Genomic DNA, 24,518 nt, shown 5'->3' on the forward strand with positions numbered 1-24,518 from the left:
TACTGTGTACTGAGGGTCATCGATGATATGTACTAAAGGTATTGATTGTATCTTTGTGCTGTATGCTTGCGTTTTGTGTCATCCTGGATGGTAATAAAGATGTTCTTCTGGGAGGTAGCACATAACTGTCATGTTTGGCAGTAAAGCCACTAGCAAATCTAATTTAAATATGTATTGATTCATTATTTTATTTATGTAGAAAAATGACATGCTACTTATTATGTCGTGGGCTCTGATGAGCAGGAATGAGAACACGCAGAGGAGTACAGACAAACACATGCTTTATTTAAGCAGAAACTGTACTGAGAGATTGGAGTCACCCTGCCTCAATATATAGCCAGGCCCTATGGTATTAACCAATCGGATTGAAGCTATACTTGCCACCCAAAGTTGACCAATAGCAGGACTGGAAACATCCTGTCTGAGTTGCTGGACAACTAACCGTGGTGATATTCCAAAAGCCCAGTACATAACACTACTCACTCCCTTAACACTTGAAAAGACTGAAAATTACTGAGGTCAGGTATATCAGAATGGTACCAGATAGAACCAGAGCACATCATATTCATTTGTGGTCTTATGAAGGAAACATTTCTTTTGACAAAACGTTTCATTATAAATTTGCTAAAATATGAACCATTCCCCATTTTTTCTAATTCTGTTACACTCAGCTACAAATGTGTAAGTGGAACTAAGCTGAAAGAATGATTTGGAGGCCCACCTGAAGCAGTGCTGAACACCTCCTGGTTGGATCTAAACTTGCAGCTTGAGCAAGGACGTTTTTAACCAGCAATAATCTAAAATGGTTTTTGTACCAAAAAAGTCAGTAGAGTTTTCATGTATTAGGTGAAAATGAACTCTTAGCTTTGGGGGGGGGGTAGAATCTTTTTTTCCATGTAGGATCTGGGTGATGAACTGTCCTGATTACATGTAAAGCAAATCTATTGGTTATAAGAAGTTCAGAAGTTCAGAATCCTTTGTGAGGCAATATATTTTTTAGACCAACCTGAGGTCATTAAAACATATACTGTAGAACAGGAGAGCAGGTGGCAGTTGTGGTTAAGGATACCTTTGCAGTGAACATCAAGAGTTGTGGTTCTTAGCATTGTACACTTACCGTAAGAAGCCCTTCAGACAGTTGTAAGTCCTTTGAGGTAATCCAAACAAGAAATCAAACTCCTAAATCTCCCTTTATTATAAGGTTACAGCAACCTTATATAGCATAAATTATACAAAACTCAGTCACACAGCCATTGACATTTCTGCACAATGATGACTGAAATGTGAAGAAGCCATGACCTGTTTAACTCCCATCTGGCTATATGATGGATCATTTTATAAAACCTTTATTTACTTGTATTCCATGATGAGTAAAGCCTGGGAAACCTGAGGCTTAGCACCGAGAATTTTACATTAAGACTTGGGTAACTTTTAAGAGAGAATACATTAACTCAAGCCACAGAAAGATACTTATGGGTTTGGCTAAAATAATTTTTTCATTTGAATTTTCATGCAAGACCTCAAGTTCGCCAAAAGGCTATGAAACCAAGAGGAAGAACTACGGAATAAATGTGAATCAGGAGCAAAATTATGCCAAGCATCAGGAATAAGTTTGACTTTTCTTACTGACAGACATGTATATTAATAGTTGGCTCTGATTGAACCAAATATGAATATTCATCTTCATTTATATTTCAAGGCCTTTCATTCCTCAAGGACCACAGTGCTTTTGACCAATTTTCATCCACATTACTAAAATGACAGCTTTCACTCCTGGGCCCTGGCAGAGGTCTGCCGAATTCATTGGAGGTCCTGGGAGGGGGGAGCCAACTCCCGCTCCCAGCTGTCCACAAACACTCATTAAGAGTGGCAAATATCCAGCAGAATCTCTATGAGAATTTTTAATCACGCAAAGGCTCTGCTAATTAGGTAGCTGATGGGGCATAGAGAGCACAAGGACAAATTCTTTAAACAAAGGACTAGAAACTTTAAGAGCTTTAATTACTTGGGCACAGAGTTCATTGCAGAACCTGGGAGGAAATTATTCTAATAACAATAGGGCTAAGTGGCAGCCTGTATTAGGGAGAACGATGTAGAAAGTTCAATTTCTTTGGGCTGTCACAACTGTGACTACAGTCTACTGAAAACTAAGAGGTTATAAAAACAAACCATATTGTGGGAGAGGTTCACCACAGACAATTAGCTTCAGAGAGGTTTTGTCCAATTCTTCATTGCTGTAGGTCTAGCACATATATCTCATGAACGGCTTTGTCAGAGAAATAAAGCGTTGCTCCTTCCAATATAAAGCTTGCATGCTGGGTAGTGGAAATTGTTTCTCTGACTGCAGTGCATGCATGGGTGTAGGTGTGTACATGCAGGGATCAGTGTATGTAAAACTAACTAACTAACTAAATAAATAAATAAATAAAAATAATACTCCATACACAGGAAGTCTCATATAAAATCCAGCTTGATTTATTTGGGACCAATTCTGATACCAGGTCTGAGGCTTCCACTAGTCCCCAACTCCAAATCGTGCCATCTAGGTGAGGTGGTACTCAACTTTCATAATTGTCAGTTAACAATTGTTAGTAGCTGAGTCTGGAAATTGGAGGAGACTGAATTAAGGTGTGACCTGACAAAATGAGCATGAGGAAAGCGAAGGAAATTAAGATAATGGGGATCAGTGAAGTTTTTCAAGCAAACTGGCGTGCCCCACCAGATAAGAATCTCTCACAGCACAATATGACATGATAGTAGTGTTCAAATATCTAAGGGGCTGTCACAAAGCACCAGAAGGCAAGGCAAGAAGCAATGGATGGAAACTAACTAAGCAGAGAAGCAACCTAGAACTATGGAGAAACTTCCTGACAGAACAATTAATCGACTTGCCTCCAGTTGTTGTGGGTGCTCCAACAAGGGAAGCTTTTAAGAAGAGATTGGAACCATTTGTCTGAAATGGTATAGAGTTTCCTGATTGAGCAGGGGGCTGGACTAGATGACCTCCAAAGGTCTCTTCCAATATTGTTATTCTTTTAACTTTAGGGAAGTATTGCATTACATTTGTTTTTAGGGATTTTCATGTTTGTAGCATGAAAATCCCTAAAAAAACTGTGTAAACATGATGATACAAGTTTAAGTTCAAAAATAGCAGAGGGGTGTGGGTGTACAAGTGTGTGCATGTATCTAGGGGTTGGGATGTATTCCATAACCTGCATAGACAAATACATATTTTCTGGTACATTAATTAGCATGAAAATAAGACTTCTTCTGACTGCACGCTAAAGCTTTTGCCTAATATTTATGTAGATTCAAAAGCAATTGGATTTTTTCCTCTTTGTTCATTACACCAGATCTGAATAATAACATGAGGTTTTTTTAAAGTTAACTTATAAAAGAGAATATGTGTAGCTCAGGGTTGAAAGGAAAGATCCTTGGTGTTCTCCGAGCTTGGTTGCTTTCTTACAGACAGTTCATTACCCAACATAGGTAACATCATCAGTGCTAGTAGGGAGTGGGGTTTGCTCTCAATTTATATTCTTATATTTATGAGCTGTGGTGGCACAGTGGTTAGAAAGCAGTATTGCAGGATAATTGTGTTGACTGCCAACTGCCAGCAGCTTGACGGTTCAATTCTCACCAGCTCAAGGTTGACTCAGCCTCCCATCCTTCCGAGGTTGGTAAAATGAGGACCCAGATTGTTGGGGACAATATGCTGACTCTGTAAACCACATAGAGAGGACTGTAAAGCACTCTGAAGCGGTATATAAGTCTAAGTGCTATGGCTATTCTAGTGGCTTGCCTTATCAGTGTTGGCGGAAGTGATCTTGGAGATTCTTTGGTTGGGCTGTTTGCTGTTAGCTTGGCAGTTGCCTGATTGGGGTATTGTTTATTTCTTGATTATTGGTCTGATGTTAAATTATTTATTTATTTATTATTTGGATTTATATACCGCCCCTCTCCCGAAGGACTCGGGGCGGTGTACAATTAATCTTGGTGTTAATCTATTTCTCATCTGGGCATTGATTGCTGGGGTGTGGGGGTGTTTTTGTCTTTTTGTTTCCCTTTTGGCTTGTTGATTGTCTCTTTTGCACAGTATATAGATGTTGTTTATGTCTATGTCAATGGCTGATTTGTCAGAGTGCCAGGCTAACAGGAAGTCTCTAGCATTTTTGGACTTGGTTTGGTCTAGGATGGTCATACTTTCCCGGTTGAAAAGTGTGACTAAATCTGCCAATATGTTGTGAAATTAAAGAGTTTTCATCATATCGTTTAACTGCTACATGATGTTCATGGATGCACTCTGCCAGTTTTCTGCCTGTTTGTCCTATGTATTGGCTGCTGCAGTCTTTATACTGTATGTTGTAGATGACCCCTGGTTTTGGGGGGAGGGGAGGGGCTGCTGGGACTTTTAATTTACTTAGAATATTTTGGAGGGCTTTAGTTGGTTTGTGTGCTATGTTGATGCCAAATGATTGTAATAGTCTGTTTGTGGTTTCTGAGATTTTCTGATGTATGGCGGTGTAATCCTTTACACAGCTTGTGTTGGTTGTGCTATACTGGGTTGATGCACTTTTAGATGTAGTTATGCCATATTGTATAGTTATGCCAGATGTAGTTATGCCATGTTATGCCATAGCCTTTGATTGTGTGGATCATAACAAACTCTGGCAAGTCCTTAAAGAAATGGCCATACCAGACCATCTTATTTGTCTCTTGAGAAACCTATATGCGGGCCAAGAAGCAACAGTGAGAACTGGACACGGAACCACTGACTGGTTCAAAATTGGAAAAGGAGTCCGGCAAGGCTGTATACTGTCGCCTTGCCTATTTAACTTATATGCAGAGCACATCATGAGAAATGCAGGGCTAGATGAATCAAAAGTTGGAATTAAGATTGCCGGAAGAAACATCAACAACCTAAGATATGCAGATGATACCACTCTAATGGCAGAAAGTGAAGAAGAACTAAAGAGCCTCGTGTTGCGGGTGAAGAAGGAGAGTGCAAAAGTTGGGTTGAAACTTAACATTAAGAAAACCAAGATCATGGCATCCGGCCCTCTCAATTCCTGGCAAATAGATGGGGAGGAAATGGAGGTAGTGACAGATTTTATTTTCCTGGGCTCCAAGATCACTGCAGATGGGGACTGTAGCCAAGAAATTAAAAGACGCTTGCTCCTTGGGAGGAAAGCCATGGCAAATCTAGGCAGCACACTAAAAAGCAGAGACATCACCCTGTCAACAAAAGTGCGTATAGTCAAGGCTATGGTCTTCCCAGTTGCAATGTATGGCAGTGAAAGCTGGACCATAAGAAAGGCTGAACGCCAAAGAATTGAAGCCTTTGAACTATGGTGCTGGAGAAGACTCCTGCGAGTCCCTTGGACTGCAAGGCGATCAAACCGGTCAGTCCTAGAGTAGATCAACCCTGACTGCTCTTTAGAAGGCCAGATCCTGAAGCTAAAACTCAAATACTTTGGCCACCTAATGAGAAGGAAGGACTCACTGGAGAAGAGCCTAATGCTGGGAAAGATTGAGGGCAAGAGAAGAAGGGGACGACAGAGAATGAGGTGGCTGGATGGAGTCATTGAAGCAGTAGGCGTGAGCTTAGATGGACTCCAGAAGATGGTAGAGGACAGGAAGGCCTGGAGGAACATTGTCCATAGGGTCGCGATGGGTCGGACACGACTTCGCAACTAACAACAACAATGCCATATAATTATGATATAACATAGTTTTTAAATATCTCCACTCTATTACATACAGAAATATGATCCTTAATATTTATGAATAGAAAAAGCAGCAATTAAAATCAGAACAAGCGTGAATCTTTTCCTGTAAGAAATACTTTTTTGTATATCATTGTTGGTATAACTCTAAATGATAATTTTACCACCTATTTTTATTTCTCTTTGTACTGGTGTTGAATATTTTGTTCAATGTGTCTGCCCCCATGTCACACTTTTTCACTAGAAACATTTAAATGTGACTCTGAAAAGAAAAGGTGTAAATATAATAAACAGATGCCTTAAGGCAGATCTGAAATTTTTAGATTTATATAATTCTCCTAACTTTCTTACAACTCTCTTCCCTTCTTGATAATAATCTTATTTTCCCTTTCCCTTTCCTTTACTAGAACAGATTATTTTATATTATTTTAAAGTATAGTAAATTAACTGAGTTGGGAACATTTCTTTTCTTTTTCTGCCTTAAAGTCCTTCTCTGCTAGATATTCATACCCATCATATTGTTTCCTTTAAAATTAAACAATATATGCAAGGAACAGAAAAAGAAGAAGTAGTAAGTGAAAGAAATCTGAGACAAAGATAAGTTAGAAGAAAAAATATTCTAATTAAATTTCTACTTTTTTCTATATTTGCCAACCATATTTTCATCTAGAATTGATCTGTAATTTGTTTTGGATCTCATTTCTTCCTTTTTGAGGATTACATCAATTTGATCCATTCATAAATTTCTTGGTTGTTCATTTTCTCTTAATTTATTAATTCTTTCGTTGTGTATTTGTTTAAAACTTAATTCCCATTCATTGCTTCTGTATTACCAAACTACCCTAATGAGGTTATTTTGCACTGGTCAATCATATTTGAAATCAAGCCACATTTATTCAACATTCATTTACTCTTATTCCTATCTCTTCTTCTTTACCTTAGTATACTTACCTCTTAAATACATTCAACTTCTTTTATATTACTCCTGACATACCCACCTCTCACTTCTATACAACATATTTGGAAGAAACATGTTGTTATTGATAGTTTTTCCAGGAATTTTGACAAACATTAATTGATTGCTATATATTTTAACCAATATTTGCAGACCTTAAAATGTTTCATTCATTCTTTTACTTGCTTTCACTTTTTTGCCATTTAGAGAAAACTTAATTTTTTTTCCTGCCAAACACAATTGCATGGACTTAGATACATTAACTTAGATACATTATTGTTTCCACCTGTCCAATATTCACCACAGATCATTTGTGTTCTTATCCAGTGACACAATATCTCTGTTATTCAAACACATATTCATGCCCTAAACTTAGACACCTTGAATTCCTTTAACATTTACCATAAATACATTAAGCAGCTAAAAGTACATGACCCATTGTTGCTTTAGCACCTGCCCAGTGCTAAGCCATCCCTAAGCCATTCAGTCAAGTCTCATAAAAGCTTTCCTTTCACTATACAGCAGTCTTTTTGCATCTAGAAAGCAATCTCCAGTTCCAAAGCCATGCAAAAGTTCCATATTTCAAGCCTATTTACTTCATTACTTTTGCAAGTCAAGAAACATCCAATGACCTCTCTTTCTGACATTCATTCTTGCATTTCTACTGCACTTATTGAGGAGCAAAAATCTGCTCATGTTCTCTGCCTAGCTTAATGTTACACTGCACTTTCCAAATTTTGTTCATTGTTACCTCATTGTCAGTTCTTTTAATCATCTCCCTACGCACATCTAATAAACTAATCCCACTGTACTTTTTGAATTCATTTTGTTAACATTCTCTTTGCCTAGAGAAGCAATAATAACGTTCTTCCAGTCATTAGGCACAGATGCAGGCACTTTTCATATTTACAATGAATAAGTCATACAACCACTTCATATTTTAACTTTTCCCCCCAGTTATATCATATCCATCTGTACAACTTTACAATTTTTAATGTTCTCACAGAATTTTACAATTTCCCTTTCATCCCTTCTTCTTAAACATGAGCATCTATAGCACTCATTCAATGCCATCCTTCAATATAACATTCTTCCATTCGAATCTCCAAAATATTCCTTCCAGCAGTTTCTCATCTCTTTTTCTAATCACCACTGTTAGTTCTTTTCAGCCACTTTCAAAACAGTTTTTTATTTCCATCAATATTGTTCTGCATTGCCTCTGCCTTTTTTATTTTTAAGGGATCTTTGCTCTCTTTGACATTGTTTGGAACCATATATCCATTATTTACTGTCTTGCTTGTGTCTTCATTTTTTTTTGCAACAATCATTTAGCAATACACATTTTCCTCTCCATGCACTTCGTTTTTCAATTTCTCATCCTACCAAACATCACTTCCCATTGGTGTAATTCTATGCATTTCTGTGCCACTATGGAAGATTTGCTTCACTTTGTTCCAAAGAACATCCACATCATTTTCCTTGTGTGTGCTTTCCATTCATTCTGTTGGGAGACTGACCATTTTCTTCCTGAAGAGTTTTCGTATTCACTCTGGTTTCTTTCACTTCGTTCATTTCCCTCTTTGTCTCTTATTTCCCAATATCCACTCTTGACACCCTCTTCACCCCACCCCAAGTTTTTGCCACATGCTTAAAATTAGTCATCTCCCGTGTCCCATTCACTAATTTCTTCAATCTTTCATCCTGAACAATCAAATCAATCATCCTTTGAGATTTCTTTTTTTACCACATGAGCATACAGAGTTAAATGCTTAAACTACACATTCAAAACAAACCTTTCTCTAAAGAGTTATTCACCAAAGAATTACAATTCTCCCTTATTACCAAATCTCAGTGATCTTTTTTTGTAATTTTTTAGTTTGTTGAAAAATATAATAAATAGTTTAGTTTGTTAAAAAATATAATCCATCTATGCACCTAAACTAACCTTGGGAATTTCATGGGAATTTCAGAATGTTTCCCCCAAAATTCATCCTTTTTTATTAGTGTCAACCAATGACACCAATAAAATTGATCCACAAACCCATAACAATCTAGTTCAGAGGTTCCCAACCACCCCAGTCCATGGACTGGCATTGGGCCACGTCATGCCAGCAACTGAGCCGTGCAAACAAGTGAAGTCCCATCCACAGGATGCTGGCAACACACAAAGCCATGTTGCTCCGGTCCGTGGAAAAACTTTTCTCCACAGAACCAGTCCCTGATGCCCAAAAGGTTGAAGGCTGCTGATCTAGACGACACAGCACTTTGTACCTTATAAAATACATTTAAGTCTTTTCATTGAGAATTAAATCTCCATGTTCATATCCATGCATTACATTTATTTATTTATTTATTTATTTTATTTAATTAAATTTTTATACCGCCCTATTCCCGAAGGACTCAGGGCAGTTTACAGGGCAACATAAAATATGATATAAAAATAGTATAAATTAAAATAGATTAAATTACATAAGCCCAACAATTAAAACAATATTAAAAGCTAAAACCCCTTCAGTCCAGGCCTGATAGATCAAAAAACCAAGTTTTCAGATCCCGGCGAAATGTACGCAGATCGGGGGAGGTCCGAAGTTCCACCGGTAAATCATTCCAAAGGGCAGGCGCGCCCACAGAGAATGCCCTCCCCCTGGGGATCACCCGCTGGCACTCCTTAACCGTCAGCACCCTGAGAAGGCCCTCCCTGTGGGAGCGCACAGGACGATGGGAAGTTGATGCGGGCAGCAGGTGTTCCCTTAGATAATCCAGACCCAAGCCATTCAGAGCTTTATAGGTCATTACCAGAACCTTGAATCTCACCCAGAGGGCAACCGGAAGCCAATGCAGCTCACGGAGAACAGGTGTTACACGGGAGTATCGGGAAACTCCCATAACAACTCGCGCAGCTGCATTCTGCACCAGTTGAAGCCTCCGCGTGGTCCTCAAGGGCAGCCCCATGTAGAGAGTGTTGCAGTAGTCTAGCCGGGAGGTCACGAGCGCATGGGTGACTGTGCGTAGGGCATCTCGGTCCAGATAGGGCCGCAACTGGCGCACCAGACGAAGCTGGGCAAAAGCTCCTATATGGTCTTCGAAATTGAGCCGTGAATCCAAGAGGACGCCCAAGTTGTGAGCCCTATCGACGGGAGGTAACACCTCACCCCCCATCATTAGTGATGGAACAACCTGGCTGTGCCGGTATGCACAGCCACTCAGTCTTGGCAGGATTGAGACGAAGCCTGTTTCTCCCCATCCAAACCCGGACCGCCTCCAGGCAACGGGACATCATCAAATCTCCTGAATGAATCAGATTGTTGTTGTTGTTGTAGCTATTCAGTTCCATTAAATTCTTTTTCTTTCCTTCAGTTTCACAAGCATGTAATATTTCTATTTGTTTAGATGTCGTGAATTGCTGTGTTAATAGATGCTCACTACATTTACTTTCTCTTACAGTCTTCCATAACTCATGGGTTTCACCAGATTGGCCCATAGATACAAATCTTTGGTGCTCCAGTAAGTCAGTATTTTATACTCAAGCTTATGCGATATGCTCTACATAATGGTAGGGTTCTTTCATCAGTGCAGAGACAGGGATAAAACTTTTCTCTGTCTTACTTTTAGTAATTTCTTTGTGGTGCGTGAAAAATCTCTAATGATTTCAAATGAAAGATCTCTAGTATAATGTCACAGGAAATAAAGGGGCAAAATATTGTAAAGCACTGTCTCTGCAAGTCACACTTTCCATTTTATTAGGTTGAGGGGTTTTTTGTACAGATTTATTTTAATAAAATGGGGATGGGTGAATTTAGTTCTTACTACTTTTAGACAAGACTAACCTTTCTCCTGTCTCTGTAGATTTGCAGAATAAACTCAAAGGTAAATATGGAATTCACATAATACTTATTTGATTATGTTCCATTCATCAAGGAACTCCTCCAGAGCATGCCACTGAGTGACTGCTACTAGACAGATCACTCTTTGCAGTTTTCTCAGAGGATGTACACTGTGGTTTTGGTTTTTCTGTTTGAGATCGTTCAGCATTTTTATAAAAAAAAATCTTGTCCTTGTGAAGCTAGATGAAGCCCATGAAATTAGCATGCAGCTGATAAGTGATGTTCACGTACTAAGTTATGGAAAGGCCTCACCAAAACTGCCCCAGCATTTTGTTATCCATTTAGATTAGGAAATGTGAAAGTCTGCTAGCCCAGGGCCAGTATATCCACTGTCTTCTGATACTTATCTTGTCTGAATAGGACAAAAAACATGTTCACATAATCTTCATAAAGTTGTTCTGTCTAGAGCAGAGGTTCCCAACCTTTTGGGCACCGTGGACAGGTTATATGGAGAGAGGTTTTTCCGAGGACTGGAGGGGGTGTGCTTTTGTGTTCTGCCTGCATCTCGCGGATGGGGTTTTGCTTCTTTGGGCGGCCTGGTTGCTGGCATGCCGCGGATCAGTATCGGTCCATGGACCGGGGTTTGGAGATCCCTGGTCTAGAGCAAGACAGGGAAACAGTGCAATGGTATGTGGCAATGTATCGGAAGATGGGAGGAAGAGCTGCAGCCTAGGTAACCATCACACAAAAGATACCTCAGCTCACAGAAGAAAACAGGTGTGGCAAGCGTCTCAGAGGGGACCCTCCCTTGTTTTCTGAAAATAAAAGAAAAATAAGGGAGAAATGCTTTCAGACTTGCAAGATTCTGTCACTGTAACCTTGCCAATAAAAATGACAGGAGTACTCATGGGTTATACTTCTTGTCACCTAATCCACCCTTTGAGGGTGGACATCCACCTAACGTTGCTGAAATAGTTTCAACATTCATCACATGAATTATGTTTATTGGCACTATTGGAAATTGAAGTTTGGTTATCTCTAGGAGGCCACACATTCTCCATTTTTAGTAGATGGAAGAAGGTGCCATCGTAGAAACATATGGCCATCTGTTTTCCTTGACAAAACTCTACTCACTTGTATTTAAACAAATCCAAATAATTGATTGGATTAAAATACCCTATATTTAGGACTCAAGTTCCCATCTATCTCCATCAACATCTCCAAGGTTCAGGTATGGAATAACAAAAACAAAATTCAGACATCTTTATCAAATCCTCCACCTGTTGCAAGGCTTAATATTTTTACAGAGATCCCTCACAGAAATGTGAATATTACTGTGGAATGGCATTGCATATAATTGCAACATAGACTATTTAGGTGAAATAGTTTTCTGCTAGTTTAAATTGACCTCTGCAAGGCAATTCTCAGATAGACATTGATATATTCTATTATTTAAAAAAATGCACAAGGTGTCTATCAAAATACATATATAAACATTTGTCAAGTTTTACATCAAACCATCTACAGAAAGTGTTCATCCATCATGGTCAACCTTGTCTAGGGAGGGATCTATAACACCTGAAGCAAAATCATTAATTTTGGACCTGTCTATATCTAAGTATTCCAAGCAGACTCCAGTACTTATGGAGAAAAGCTACAAGATGTCTTATGCAAATAGCAATTTTGGGTATGTAACAGGACATAGAATCTCCATGCAGATTAGAATCAAGAATATTGGGAATTCTATCTGGAAGAAAATCAACGTTAATAGTGTTGTTGCCCATGGCAAGTTTTAAAGGCAAGTCTCTTACTTTAGATAATAAATTTGCTGTTTACTAGTCTCAGAGAATATTTCTTGAAAGCAAGATTCTTGTTGAAGATATCAAAGCTGTTTTGAAGAATATTTTCATATTCACTGTCATTAGAGCCAATATTAACCCATCTTTTAACTAGATGCTAGGTCAAATGATTCCAAGTCTTGAACATTGATGTAAAACTTTGGTATTATTTTTTTGCTTAATTAAAATTGGAACTCTTTCCTTATTGTAGATACAGAAAAGGATAAAGGTGTGTGTGTGTGTTAGCCTGACATTGATTCCAGTATTACAAGAAGAGTTTGATCCATCAAATCAGAGGATAGACATTCTATCCTTCTATCCCTACATACAATCCTACATACAATCTATTCCTACATACAATCATCCTCTTCCCTGTTGCTCCTTTCAACTATCAAGATGAAGTTCATGGTTGCTAAAACTGGCAATATGATTTCGTGTGTTAAGGCATGAAACATCTAAAAATGGCTCAGCTGATTTGAACTAACAAGGCTGGAGCACCCCAGATTCCTTCAGTTAGAGAGTATCAACCATCAGGACCCAAAAAACATGCCTGCCCTCTGGAATGAAGTTGATGCAGCTCACTGTTGTAACTTTGGATAGTTGCTAAACGAATGGTGTAAGTCAAGGACTACCTGTATAGTTTTGATTCTATTGTATTGGCTGTATTATGGGAATCTGCTGTGGTGGATCTGTGCTGTCCAATTAAAATTCCTTTAATGCTATAGGAATCAATTGGTAATGCTTGTGGTTTATACTATCTGTAAATACCATGATAATCTATTTATCTGTTGGCATAAACAATGAAGCATACCATATGGGCATGTTATGTTGGGAATAATCCTTGGTGAAGTGTCATTGGAAGAAATGGAAGCTGCATAAAATTACAGATATTTTTGTGCAAAATATAATAAATACTTCTGATACAAGGTAGTTATGAATAGGGAAATACATTTAGAACCAGAACTGTGGTAGTACTGAAGTAGGCAATTAAACCTTTTCTATTAAAGTCATCTTTGATTAATTTTTTTTTCTCTTGAACATGTTGATTTCTTATTTATCTGTTTAAAAATTGTATCACTCTTGCACAATTTATCCAAATTTCTCCTCCATTATATTTCTAAATTAATCAATGGATTTTTTAAAGTCTAAAAATATAGATTTGCAAATTCCTATCTATTAACTTTTTTTAGAGATATGGGTAACATAATTTTGCAAAAGAGAAAAATAATGTATCCTTAGTGAAAAGAGAAGCTTCAGAGTTCAGCTGAGATGAGACTTGTGTATATTAGAATATAAATAATGTCTTTTTTCCCATTGCTGAAAGCCCAATAAAAATTGATGGTAGTAATGGCTACCTTTAGTGGACGTTGAAGTCCATTTGAAATACTAGAACTTATCATGATACATGCAATCACATACCTTTGTCCAACTAAACAGTATTTTTAGCTTTTGATTTCAAATGTAAATCTTGCACAAAACTATTATAATTTAGACAGCTAAAATAAAGTTGGCATTCCATCAAAGAATGTAGTATCCATGTTCTCATTATGATTTTTCTGAGTTATCTCAGTTGATAAACAACTAATTTTTCCTTTAGTCATTTGATACAGGAAGGAATCTCTGAAAATTACTGTGGTATTATGAAGACAGGGCCAACATTTTTGTTTTTAAAAAAGCCTTAGGATTTTCCACCATAGCACTGGTGGTTGCTATAAACATTTAAAAACCACCTTTGGGACTTATTTTTTTTTCCTGGGCCAGAACTAGTTGATTTTCTTTAGTTGACCCCCCCCCCAACCTACTTTATCATGCACAGTTTAGAAGCTTTGGTGTTATGCATTACCAGCTGAGTGCTGGGGAATGAACTTATTAAGGTTTTAGAAAAACGGTGAAAACTTTAAAAGCTTTTATAATCAGCTACAGGATATTTGAACAAAGAGATTGTCTCTCCCTCCCTCCAGTTTCTCTGTATATACAGTAGTGTTGCGGGGTGAACATGTTTTGATCTCCATATTTGCTGCAGTGCAGCAATAGTTAAATTATTAGTATTTAAATGGCAATAATTAGCCCACTAGGATAATTAATCCTTATTCAAGACATTGTAATTTCATGCAATAAGTATGTGTGTGGGGTGGGGGACAGCCAATTTGAACGTATGCCAACCAATGTATTTAATTTCCATACTGAGGCTTTGTTGGGCTTTCTAGTTGACAAATTATAGCCTGGGAGGGAGGTCAACAAATTTTGTTTATTTTCTAAGATGTTTTACTTGAGCAAATTGCCAAGAAAAAAGTTAACTCACATGGAAGAAATCTAAGAGGGATTCCTGAATTATATTTAATGGAACATTAGCCAAGGTGCTTCTTCTGTCACTTTCTCATCCAGGTGAAAGCCATCTGTCGTAGGCTGACTGTGTCTTTCTTCTGCAAAATGAAGATGGAAGCAAGGCCATTTTTCTGCATCTTGTGATCAGAACTGTATTCATCTATTTATCTACTAATTTAGGAAAATCGTTTAAATTATCATTAGATTCCTGGACCCAAGCCATATCTAAAATGTGAAGGACGGGGAGTTCCATGCAAAACAGCCACCGTTTGTGTCAAGCTCCTCAATGACAATTGCCTCTTATGAATGTGGTATGCATTCCAGCACCAATGAATTCCTTATACTCCATCGGACTGAGAGCTTTGACTTTAAATGAACATTAAAGTCTTTCCAGAAAGTAGAAAGCCACCTTATAATGTGTATCAAAAAGGTGGTGTAAATAGCATTGGGGTGAACTGGTCCTTTGTTAAATAAAGAGGAAAGATGCTGGTATACTTTTGTTGTTGTTAGTACAGCAATTCTTTTCATACAGACCTGCAAGGACATTCCAGCCAAAGGAAATTGAAATGCGAAGGGGTGGTGGTGGTGATAGTGATTCTGAACATACTATAAGTAATTAACTGTTAGAAATGCTTTAGTCTTTAATTAGATGTAAACTGGAAAACAAGGCAAGACACCACTAATATCCATATGTAAAAAGTAAATTCTGCTCTTAAAGAGTTTTCTAGAGTAGAAAGAGCTTCAGAAATGTGAATGATCTAGAAACACTTAAAAATGGGTTTATAGAGGCTTCTGGAATTTGTGAATCTCTCTATTTTTCACACTGCAGTATTATTCAAAGATCACAATAGACAAGTTTAAACATTATGCAATTAAAAAAAAACAGTTGGACATGTCCGTTGTCCCAAATCCAGGCAACTGGATTTTCACTTCTCCTTCAAGAAGCTTCTTCAGTTCTTCAGTCAGAACTGGATGACTGAGAATTTCCATAGATGACATATCAGTTGGCACACAGAACTTTACTTTTCTAACTTCAAATTCAAAATTTGTATTTTGGTAAGATATAAGAATATTGATTCCTAATAGGTGATATATATATAAGTATATTGAAGCATAGAGGAACATCTGTTAGTTGTTTCAACAATGGATCAAGGTAGACATTAGAAGAAAATGGCATTAATAATCCAATGGCATAATGTGAGGAAAGAATGGAAAAAGGAAAGTGTTCTTTCTTTCCATTGTCACTGTCAGAAAAGGACTGAAATGCTTCAGAGCATTTTATGCAGGAAAGCAGTGTAATTTTAGTTTAATTCTACACTAAAAACCTGACATCAGACCTTGGTGCTGTGGCCCAAATTGGTCCATGTATGTATTGGCTGCTAAAGAGAGAGAGAGAGAGAGAGAGAGAGAGAGAGAGAGAGAGAGAGAGAGAGAGAGAGAGAGAGAGAGAGAGAGAGAGAGAGAGAGAGAGAGAGAGAGAGAGAGAGAGAGAGAGAGAGAGAGAGAGAGAGAGAGAGGCATTGTCAATATGCTAAATGAGGTTTGCTGGAGGTGATGGACAAAGCAGGTTCAGTGTTTGCTTGAGTGAGAAGAAAAGGCTTATTGTTGCTTTTATTGTGCTAGGGAAATTGGAAGCAACCTCTTCTGGTAGAGAAAAATCAAACTTCTAACTAGAAAAATATCTCCACTGCCTAAATGGAGAGAAAGCAGTTAACAGAAAAGTAGATAGGACCTGCAGAATTATCTTGACATCAGAGGCAATACTTACTTGCTCAGAAGCTGTCTTTACTGCTTGTTGTTTGTACTCTGTTAGGAAATGAGAAAATGTGTCCTAATCACAAAATCTATTTTTCGTAATATGATTTAGAAGCTGACCATCTTTTATAACAAGGTTTCAGTTATCCTACTTCGGATATACAGTATCATGGAAAAGGCTCTAGTGTTGGAAAAGATGGAAGGAAAGAGAAGAATACAATAAGTAGCAATGAGGTTGATGAACTCAATTACAGTGGTGATGAATGCAGTAGTGGAAGTTGTGAAAAACCAGGTTAGGGACAGATTATCATGGAGAAAATATATCTATGAGGTTACTATGAGTCAAAACAACTTGATGGCACATAATCAATCAATGTATCTATCAATCCATCACTTTATAGTCAACTTCAGGGTTTACAATGCTCTTCCCATTTTTTTTCTACAGATGCAAAAGTGATTTTTTTACCACAGTTAATATAGACTCATATTTGCATCCCAATTGTATACATTTCTACTCAAATGAAGATTGCGTAGATTTCAAACCATAGCTTAGATCAGGGGTCTTCAAACATGGCCCTTTTATGACTTGTGGACTTCAACTCCCAGAATTCCTCAGCCAGTATGCCTGGCTGAGGAATTCTGGGAGTTGAAGTCCACAAGTCATAAAAGGGCCAAGTTTCAAGACCCCTGGCTTAGATATATGGGATTGGGATTAAGATGTTAATGATTTTAGTGAGTGTTTTCTTCAAAAAGGAGGAATGGAAGGCTATCCCAAATTCAGACTTATTTTAATTATTTTAGGTTAAGCATACTACTGAGCTGTGGTGCTGTGCTGAATTTTTAAAGTATTTGGTGATGGAAAGAAAAGGGTTTGGTATCTACTAATTAAAATGGTGCATTAGATGGGGAGGATGATATGGCTACATGTTCCAGTTCCACTTCCTGTCAGGCACAAAGAACCAAGAACATTTACTGAGTTCAAAGCACTGATGAGTTTATTATTGCTATCTATAAGAATCTGGTTAATGAATGTCAAAGTAAAATTGGTGCTAGATAAGAGTCAAAGGAATTCACAGGGATCTGGACTTGGGTCTCTTGTGGCTGCACAATGATTCCATACTAATGACATGTTTAACCCCTCTGTAATGAGGTTATGATGACATTCTTCCATAAGAACAAGAAGCTTCTTACAAGTTGTCTGTGCTAAAGGGTTAACATAATACAGTTAGGCGTAGTGGTTTGGAGTAGTGGTTAAGATATCAGGCTAGAAACTGGGAGACCGTGAATTCTAGTTCCACCTTAGGCACAAAGCCAGCTGGTTGACCTTAGGCTAGTCCAGGGGTGTCAAACTCAATTTCATTGAGGGCCGCATCAGCATTGCGGTTGCCCTCAAGGGGCCGGGTGGGTATGGCCAGGGTGGGCATGGCCTACTGGGTGGGCGTGGCCAGCTCTACATCGTTCGCATCAAGGGTGCCTATGGGGGCCTGGGTAGGAGTGGGACAGATCTGAGGGTCTCTGGCAGGAGGAGGGTCTCTGGGCCAGGGCCAAGGCAGTGGGGGCCATTCCCTCACTGTTTCCAGGATGGCTTCACGGGCCGCATGAAACCACTTTGTGGGCCGCATCCGGCCCCCGGGCCTTGTGTTTGACATGTGTGGGCTAGTCTCTTTCTTTCAGCCTTAGGAAGAAGGTAATGTGAAATCGCTTATGAAAGAAAGCAGATGGGAAAGAGAAGAAGAGGCAACACAGCTCAGATGTGGGGGCTGTGGGGAGGAAGTGTTTTTTTTTTAAATATCTGCCTTAATTGACTCACTATGAATCTGCCTGGATCCTGAGAATTGACTCGCAGTTTTCCAAATGATTTTTTTAAAAAACCCACAACTAGTATTTCTGAAATCTGTGTTTTTCCTTACTTGTTTGGTTTGCTATTTAACTGTGTTTTGATACAGACTGTGCCATTCTGTTACCTTCTAGACATTATTCTTATAAATGTGTAAAGAGAAGTGTAAAGACCCCTCATACAATGGACGTAGAAAAAGGAAACCTATCTCTGGAGGAAGAGAATGGAATGAAGAACATAGAGTGGAAGTTCTACAGAAATGAATCCTACACATTAATTAATCAGTGGAACGACTTGCCTCCAGAAGTTGTGGGTGCTCCAACACTGGAGGCTTTTAAGAAGAGATTGGACAACCATTTGTCTGAAATGTTATAGGATATCCTACTTGATCAGGGGATTGGTTTTACAAGACTTCCAAGGTTCCTTCCAACTCTGTTATTCTATTATATAGATCACCTTCTAGACCAGGGGTTAGCAACCTGAAACAGTGAAAGAGCCACTCGGAACCGGTTGCCTCACAAAAGGAAAAACTGGGAGCCGCAAAAAATGTGTGCACATGCGCGTACATGCGCGCATGCGCAGAACAGGGTTTGACTGAAGAGTGGAGCCAAGGCGAGATATGCACCTACCCTGCATATTTGAATTGATTGGTTGAACTTTTTTAGTCCCACTTTTTTTTTTTTGGACTGCACATGGCAGAGGACTGGGAGCCGCAAGAGATGGCTGAAAGAGCCGCATGCGGCTACCGGAGCCGCGGGTTGCAGACCTGTGTTCTAGACAATGCTCCTTGAAGAAGACTCATGCTCATTCCTTGGACACCATAGGTGACAAACAAACAAATAGTGGAGAATAAAACAAGACATATTTGGGAGGCAAAATCACAAAATTTTGTCTTACTTATTTGGGCCACATCAGGCAAACAAATTCATTGGAAAAGACAGTAAAGCTTGGAATGGTGAACTGTAAAAGGAAACGAAGCTGTCAAAAACACAGGGGTTACATACCATCAAAACCAGCACCAGCCAGAGTATAAAACAACTGAAAGAAGCTGCACAAGATTAGGAGATGTGGAGAGAGCTGGCCCATAGAATTACCAAGAATCGGACATGATTGAAAGGATACTATCATCATAGCTCATCTTCTAGAACCTTGTGTCTTCTGACTTGCTGGCGTAGAATTCCCAACTATGTGGACTGTGGAGATTTCTGAGAGTTGTGGTCTACACATCTGGAAGAGCCCCCAATATGTGACAATATGTGATAAATCAACTGACATTATTTCATAGTTTATGTTCTTAGATTTTGATGATGAATAACCAACTATATGGACTTTGCCTTGGCATAACATTTTAGAACCTTGTGTCTTCTGACTTGCTGGAGTAGAATTCCCAACTATGTGGACTGTGGAGATTTCTGAGAGTTGTGGTCTAGACATCTGGAAGAGCCCCCAATATGTGACAATATGTGATAAATCAACTGACATTATTTCATAGTTTATGTTCTTAGATTTTGATGATGAATAACCAACTATATGGACTTTGCCTTGGCATAACTTTTATATGTACCTCTTATTGATCTGTGCCTATCCTCATCTATTGTGAACCTCCTACTGCACTGAAAACTGTGGGTCCTTTGAGTTTTTTTTAAATAAACTTTTTAACAATTGGTGCCTCCTGGTGTTATACAGTGTTTTAACATCTGCAGGTATATCTCTGGTATCTCTGGTCTGGCTGTTGTTGAGAGTTTGAGTTTTTACAAACTCATTATTTTTTCACTTCTGGGGTCTGCAGCATTGTGCTGCTGCTTCCTTTGAAAATACAGCAGAAAGGTCTGTTGTTGAGGATCCACTGGTGCCATTCTTTGCTAAAGAAAAGCTTTGGTGCTTTGAATAGAGGGGGTCTGATTGATAAGCTAGTTTCAGCCAAACCTGCTTTTGCTAATTGTCTTTCAAATGCCCTCATTAATCAAACTGAGGAGTAACTCTGATGGGAGGCCTGTCAGTGTTTTCATGATTTCCTACCTCTCACTTCACAGTGTGAAGCCGAACCAAATCAGGGTCTTTAAAGCAGTTCGCCACAGAGCACACCTGGCTTTGTGGGGTGGGGACTTGCCCAACTCTAAAGTATGATCTCTCTCCAGAGACCAATTTAGCAATTATTTAATGATTCATAGCTTGATGTCTGGAAATGAGTGCTCCACATGATAACATACATAAACAAATTTAATTAGTAACCCCCCTCTTTATTTATTTATTTATTTTTGTATAAGTAGCCACTGGTGGATTCAAAGCTGCAGACAAAACCAGGTCGACTGCATGGAAAAAGTTATTTAATATCATGAACGGTGGGTTTATGACACTATTGTTATTTCTTTCATCTGGCATTGATTTTGCATGGCAGACTTTCTTGAACTGCCTGACTTTGTTTAATAGGAAACCAGAGTATATACAGTATTTAACTTTCTGTATTATTATAAGCTGTTAAAAACATAACTAGATTTAATATTACTGACAGGTAAATGATTATACTTTTTATGCATGTACAAGCTCTTATATCATGCTTATAGTGCATGGAAACTGGATTTATTTAAAATCCAAGTGCCACAAAATATATTACAGTATAATGTAATACTCTCTATCAACACAGATATGTATTTTATATGGACCTCCTGACTGATGCTTAGTAGATCCCTTTGATCTACTAAGGAAAAACTAAATTAAATGGAGATTCTGCATAGACAGGTTTAACATTGTGCTGACCATGTAATTTGGTCTATTGGTTAAGGCACCCAACTCGAAACCGGAGACTGTGAATTCTAGTCCTGCCTTAGCCTGCTGGGTCAATTATTCTCTCTCAGCCCAACTTACCTCATGAGGTTGTTTTTGTGGGGAAAATAGAAGGAAGAAGGAGCATTAAATAAGTTCACAGTTTGGGGTTACTATTAAAAAAATAATAAAGACAAGATATAAATAAATTTTTAAAAAATATATGGCTGCAGCTGTTTGTCCCATAGATGAAAACATATGTGAAACATATGGGTTGGTACATTACCCTGCCATTACCCGATGACCTGTGTGATTTTGACAAGTTTGTTACAGATCCTCTGTTACACATAGGTCCCATTTACACTGTTTGGCATAGACAGTGTAAGGATTTATTTTTTATGGGTGGGTGGATAGAGTGATGGATGGATGGATGGTTGGTTACATGGATGGATAGACAGACAGACAAATAGATAATCAATATATAATTATGTCCATCCTGGTCTTTCTGAATTAGTATCTTAATTTAGAAAATGAAAATAGAGCTTGATAGTATACAGAAAAGGATAATAGAGTTCTTTAGAGATGCACAGACTTATAAAGTTTATTTAAAGAGACAGGAAAAGCTTTGATTCATCTAGTCAGATCATTGGTTTTAATTGGGCTATAACTCTTGAACCGGGTTAATCAACTTGAGTTTAATATGTGGAATCAAATTTTAGTTGGAACTTGTTGTACATTAAGGGCATACTCATTTATTTTTTGAGGGGAACAAAAAAAAACATGTGTTTTTCTCCAAACAATGAGAGGAACTGTTTGTTGATTATCTTACCCATTATTCACTGTCTCAACAAGGTGCCTGGGCTCATACTGAGGCATTGGCAATATGGGATAAATCAACTGAAATTATTTCTTAGCTCATGCTCTTAGATTTTGATGATGATGAAAAGAGTGCAAAACCACAAGAGATTTTCATTAGGCAACTATAGTGTTTTCTACCACTATGTTAAACAGGTACTGTTACTGTATGTACTACTCTATTTATTAACAATATAGACACCTTCTTGCAGAACCTAATATTTACAATATGATTTATTAGCTTCAAAGAAGCCCACATATGACAGTTAATAAATCTTACTACCTTAATTAATTCTAGTTAACATTTGTACATTGTAACAAAATGGGGTAACCAAAAGGAGAAGCTGCAAGCGTTTCCTCCAAAATGAACAGAATGAAAGGGAGGGGGCATGGACCCATGGGGACCTAATTTCAAGTGCATTTTGGCAGACCATCCAAATGTGATTAATGAATTGGACAAGCAGTTTATGGTGATATTGGTGTCAGCAATCAAAACTATTCTTGGAACTAGAGTAAACGTATTTAGTTTCCTTAAAGATGTATTCAGCAAACATATTTCAGATTATTTACAAATAAGAAAATTAAATATGCCATTTAATTGGGATGAGAAAATGGTGCACATGCCAGTTCAAAAAGGAATCATTTGAAACACGATCTATTCATAAGATACATTCCTGTCTTCAGAATTGTGTCCTGACATTAGCTTGGTATAGATGGAAACTTTTTTTATTATAAGTTTTATTAATTTTATACTATTTACATTCAAATATTTGTGAAGCAATACGGTGGTTGGGTAATCAAAAGTAAACAATATCAAATAACAAGTTATTTGTACATAGCTCAGGTTACATCAACAAAATTTCCCTCTCCGCTTCCCTTAGTTATAACATAGCCAAATTAATCAAATTAATACATTTCTAATTGTGACCTAGTCAATTAAAAGAATTTTCAATATATTTTCACTAATACATATCAATATCTTGCTTGTAGGTTTTATCTAATTGCAATAAAATAATCTAGAGTAGCCTATAATAAATGGAAGAAAGCTTACTTTTGTGGTAACCCACATTTCCCTATTTCAATAAAGAGTAATTATCCTGTCTACAAAACTTACATTGTTCATTTCAAAACATTCTTATTTTTTCCCAATAACGTCTATTTATTATCTTAACAATTCACCACTTACAGCAAAATATGTTATATTATATCTTTCCAAATTCTATAATTTATAGCGATTCTAATAACCAACTTTCCTTTAAAAGTTAAATACAAGATGAGTTTCATCTGTTAATAAATAATATTTAAAAAAGATTTATCAAAATATAATTTCTTCCCTTGAGCTACACTAGATCAATTTTCCTCAATGGAGAGACTGTAGATGTTTTTTTATGTTGTTGCTGCTGTTTGTTTATTTATATATGGAAATGGTGTAAGTATTATCAAGGGGAAGAAGCAAGCACATGGGCAGTTCAGGTGTAAACATGATTGCGGTTCTATTGATATTACACCAAACTTTGGAATTGTACATACCAGATTTTTCCCTCCTCTCAAACTAAATCTTAGCTAACAGAATAACAGGGTTGGAAGGGACCTTGGAAGTCTTCTAGTCCAACCCCTTGCTCTGGCAGGTAAGCCTATACCATTTTGGACAAATGGTTGCCCAATTTCTTCTTGAAAACTTCCAGTGTTGGAGCATTCACAACTTCTGGAGGCAAGTTGTTCCACTTATCTATACAATATATGTAAAAATATACACAATATACAATATGTGTAAGATACTATTGAAATGAGGTTTCTAATGCATTCTGAAAATATGCATGTTATGAAGAAGAAATAGTGACCTGAGTGTGAAAAAATGTTGCTGCATTTCAAAGATTTATACATTGGCCCTTATACATTATGCCAGCAAACTTAAAAATGTTTTCACAGTAGATTCCATAAAAGCCAGATGCTGTCCACAAACTTTTCTTTTGCAGAAGAGTCACAGCCTGGTGACTTTTGAAAAGTTAACTTTTCTGAGTGCAGATAAATCCCTTGGTATGTTCAGTTTGCCAGTACAGACAATGTACTATTTCTGAAGCTTCTTAAAACATGAAAAATAATGAAGAATACATGTCAAGAAAAGGGGGTGGGGGAATTGAGAGGTGCATTTTAAAAGCAGACAGTTGGACTAGTCTGCGAATGTCAGGCAAATTTCTGCTCAATCAGTAATGGAAAACCATGTGCAAGTACAAGCTGTGAATTTGTGTGATCTCAAGCACACCATTTTTAATTATACTATGCTTGGAAGAACAGGAGAAGAATCAGAAGTTTTACAAGTTGCAGGAAATACCATTCAGATTGATTGATGTCTTTTCCCCCTCCAGTCTTCCAGTCTTCGTTCTGATCATACCCAATTTGCACTGGTCTCTATTTTAAAGAATGTTACCATACTTTCCAAAGACTAACGATATATATATATATAATTGGATTCCCCAGGAGCATGTCTTCTATTATGATAATATTAGCACAGTGGGTAATTAAGTATGCTGGAGAATCCAACAAAAACCGCTGGTAGCTCTGAGGACATGACGGCACAAATACAAGAAAGTCCTTTGAGAGTCTGGCTTTTAATGCACATATTGAAGTTCTCCATATGCA

This window comes from Vipera ursinii, assembly GCF_947247035.1.
Source record: "Vipera ursinii genome assembly, chromosome: 1".
Lineage (NCBI taxonomy): Eukaryota > Metazoa > Chordata > Lepidosauria > Squamata > Viperidae > Vipera > Vipera ursinii.